Source organism: Salvia hispanica, chromosome 4, assembly GCF_029641045.1.
Source record: "Salvia hispanica isolate PSC_SH4W2 chromosome 4, Shi_PSC_v1, whole genome shotgun sequence".
Classification (NCBI taxonomy): domain Eukaryota; kingdom Viridiplantae; phylum Streptophyta; class Magnoliopsida; order Lamiales; family Lamiaceae; genus Salvia; species Salvia hispanica.
In genome coordinates this window covers 10,050,860-10,054,925 of record NC_142695.1, presented here as the reverse complement: position 1 = coordinate 10,054,925, position 4,066 = coordinate 10,050,860, and the positions used below count along the sequence as shown (strand labels likewise).

The 4,066-nt window shown below is 36.9% G+C and overlaps 1 long non-coding RNA gene across 1 annotated transcript; it reads right to left on the bottom strand.

Annotated features, from left to right (window-relative positions):
* Positions 1-3,384: 3,384 nt before the first annotated feature.
* On the bottom strand, positions 3,385-4,066 carry LOC148927219 (uncharacterized). The gene is made up of 2 exons (XR_016137540.1): positions 3,872-4,066; positions 3,385-3,771 (listed from the first exon to the last, which is right to left on the bottom strand). It is a non-coding gene; the product is annotated as an uncharacterized LOC148927219 (long non-coding RNA).

Below are 4,066 nucleotides of genomic sequence, written 5' to 3'. Positions count from 1 at the left end.
GGTCACTTTTTTGCACTTGTTTTGTAAAAATGATAATAAATAGTCAAAGTGATAAAATGATAAAGTAAGATAGAGAATAATGTAGATAAATCTTATCTACATTATTCTCTATCTTACTATATCATTTCTCTACTTTAACTATTTATAGTCATTTTTACAAAACAAGTGCAAAAAAGTGACCGAGACATTTATTCGTGGACGGAGGGTGTAATATCTCGGAATTTAGAACCCTAATTTTAGAGCCCTATAATTAATTGTTGATGACGTGGAATCGAGAATGCATTTATTTCATGAGATGTTATGGTCGAATTTAGTCTAGGGTTTGTGTTGAAAGTTTGAAAAGTCAAACTATTTAATTTAATGATGTGGCATGTGATATATTAAGTTATGAGATTATGTGGCAAATTATTTGTTTAAGGGTGAGTGAGAATATTAGAGAAAATTTCCATAAATACTTGCCACCCAATTCTTGTAATTTTCGAACCCTAGACTCCCTTTGAAGAGAAATTCTATTTCTTCCGGATTTAATTTAATCCTTGGGATATTTACCCAAATTAAAATCCAAGACCCAATTATTTTCTTATTTTAAAGGAGGAAAATCGAGCCCCTTATTTCCTAGGTGATTTTCGAAAATCACTCATGAAGAGAAGGAAATATTATTTTGCTTATTTAATTGATCCCTTACTTGATTTCCTTCCATACCTAGAATTTAATTATTCTACCAAATCTTTCCATACTTCAAGAGATCTTGCCTTACTTTATTCTAGTCAATATTTAAAATCCATGCCTTATTTAAAAAGGGCTAGGAGACGCCACTTTTCACACCAAATTGGGAGAATTCTTATTTTTATTTTGCTCCATGATATTTTATTCTACTCCGTAAATTATACCAAAACGAAACCATGGCTAATTAGAGGACCTCATTTTCGAAAATTGCCATGCTTGATACCTAGTCTATTTTTGTTAATTCTTCTTCCCTACTTCACAATATTATTTTATTGTGTAGAATAAAATATTACCAAATATTCTATTCTAATTACCTAAAGATCTTGTTGAGCACTATAAATAAGAGAAGACCCCAACCCTAAACCCCATATTTTCGGCCCCCACCATCCCCTCACTCTCTCAAATTTTCTTCTTCTACTCTCCAATATTTTGCTATCTTTTGGAGAAGAATTGAAGTTTAATCCAAGAACTTTGAAGAATCAAGGCTAATACTTGTTTTCTACCGATCGTTTTTCTCTAAAAGGTATTTTGTTTAAGAGTTATGCTTGTTCTCCTTCTACTTCTTCTTTTTCTTCTTCTAACCAATTAATCGGTCTTCTTGAGCCCTCATGCATCTTGGTTGAGTGAAAGAGGGATAAAAAGGGGTGTGGGAACATGTATGTGTGTGTGGTGTGTGTGTGTGTATGCGACGTGTGTGTGTGTGTGTAGTGTTTGTATGGTATATGTTTGATGGTTAAATTAGTGATGATAAGATAAATCGTTGGGAAGAGGGAAAAGTAATGAGACATGCATGAGTAAGAGTAGTATTGAACCTAATTTGTGATATGTGCCTATGTGATTAAAAGGTGAAACTTTGGTTGCGAAGCCGGATAACGGAAAAGCGAAACTACTTGAAAACTAAGCAGTCGAGGTGGGCTTTACTCTTAAAACTCTCTTTTATTTTTGTCAAAAATATTGATTGGTGTTATAAGGGTGGTTTAACTGTTATGCCATGCCTATGTCTGTTTTATTGTGATATTGTGCGTCTGATGCCTAGTTTGTGAGTTCGCTCCATTGGGCTAGGGCTATGGATATGTTTATACGAATTCGGGTCTGAGTATGGGCCGCAAGCCCTACCAGGCTGTGTACACGAGGGGATCGGGAGCCGTCCTTGCTAGTCGGCTGGTCTCGTGGGCGAAAAGTGTGGCCACACTTTCGTCGCACCATGGAATGATTTTGATTGTTATTTTGATGAGGAAAATGGGGAGTTATTTTGACTGGCCAGTCTATGGAAAATATATTTTGTGATACTCGTGATATTCTCTTATAACTGCTTAAAACTCGAGTTCACTTGGTAAGGGTGACATAACTTATAAAATGTTTTGGCAACGAGCTCACTGAGTATTTCAAAATACTCAGCCCTGCATGTGTTTTCCTTATGTGCAGGTTGAATGATGACGAGCGGTGGCGGGTGTTGAGCAGTTTAATGAATTAATATGGATATGTTGAACTTCAAGCGTAGTTGTGTCTTCATACATAGCTATACTTTCTCTTGGTCGCTTTCCGCTGAATTTTGATACACTTTAGAATGTCTTTTGGAATATTTGCATCTTGCTTTCGGATTGAGGCCTTAGCCTTTTTTTTGACTTTGTCTTGGATTTTATGTCGTACTCTTAAGGTTTTTGATCATCATTTATGATATCTATCTTTCTTTAAACTTCTAGGTTAAATTGTTGTATTAAATAATCTGATATTGCTTCCAGTTCTTTTGGTCAGTACTCTTTAAATGAAACCCTAGCCTATGTTTACTTCTTTTGAGTCGGTTTTGGGTAGCAGCCGCCGCATTTATTGTACCCTAGGAGGGCGGGCTGTTACAGAGGGAGTACAAGACATGAAAGAAATTGATAAAACCCAAGGTTGAATCTTCAATCGTCAGCCTTTTCTTGCCTGGATCTATAGAGCTCCGCTCCAATGGAATATGGATGATTATGTGTGGATTATGGAATGGAAGAATGTGTAGAGGGGAGAGGATTGAAGGCTCTGAGATAGAGATTATGAATTAGGTTAGAGGTATTTATAGGTTGGAAAAAGGTTTATTTTTTGATAATTTCATGGCCTTCAAGAAATAGGAGAGATTGGGCTTCACAATATAATAATTTCTTTTCTTCTGTGAATTTCCGCCTAAATTTTCGCCAGCTTTTACTGCACTGCGCACTGTTCGTAGAATAGCCATAACTTTCTCCACAGAACTCCGATTGAGATGTGCGTGATATCCACGCGAAGCTCTTTCGAAGACGAAGATAATGGTATGCATTAAGCACTGATTGAACTTCAAAATCGCTGGCAGAATAAGCTCGAACAGAGGCTGCTGCACCTTGGCATTTTTGCACCTTTTTCTATCTTTTTCTATCATTTATCAACAAACACATCAAAAATGCCAAATGTATAACATATGCATTTAAGAACATAATTTTCATGATTGACATTTAAAACGAGTCAAATCTAGCCCTTAAAAACATGCAAAATCCGTGTCTGTCACTCGTATCGGGGATAACACGGTGAGAATTCGCCAAAAAAGCAACGGTCTTTCGTGGAGATTCTCCGTAAAGCAACCAAATCACGCCGCCAACTAGGGTTAAGCGAAAAAAGAAAACTTGTGGGAAAATAAAGAAACTGAAATTAGGTAAATTCTGATATTATTCAATAATGAGTTCAATGCACATAATCCTTATTTGTATATCTAAGGACTCTAGGTTTAGTTCTACTCGATCATCTCGAGAAAGAACCAACAAGAAAATCTGAAACAGTGCTTATAGTTACACTCGGTTGTAACTACTTAAATGAAAATAGTTCTTCAAATAATAAATAGCAAAAACATTAAAATATTAAAAATAACGACAAACGAAGTCTCCATATTTCGCGGGCTTCTTCGTTTTCCGCTTTGGGCATCCCTCCTTCTTCATCCCCTCATCAGCCTGCTATCCACTTCTGTATCCCTCGCATCTTCTTCAACCTGCTCTTCACCCTCGGCCTCCTTCCTCCACGGCTTCTCTCGGCTCCACTGTACTGCCGGGTTCCAATGATGCACTACTCGTATCAAACAACCACAAGAAAGAAGAAGGAAAGACACTAATGAAATCTAGGGAGAACTAAACTAAAGGCATACCGAAAACTGATATTTATGGCACTCTCATTCTTCGATGCTGCACTATTTCGTCCAGTGAGGAAACCAGATATTTGAACACGCTGGTGTTTAAATTTAACAATATGTGTGGCTGTGCGCCGCGATGCACCTGTAATCTTCAAGAGCGACTAACCTTCTATAATGGTACTTGTAGTCCACTGTGGCGTATCCTAAATT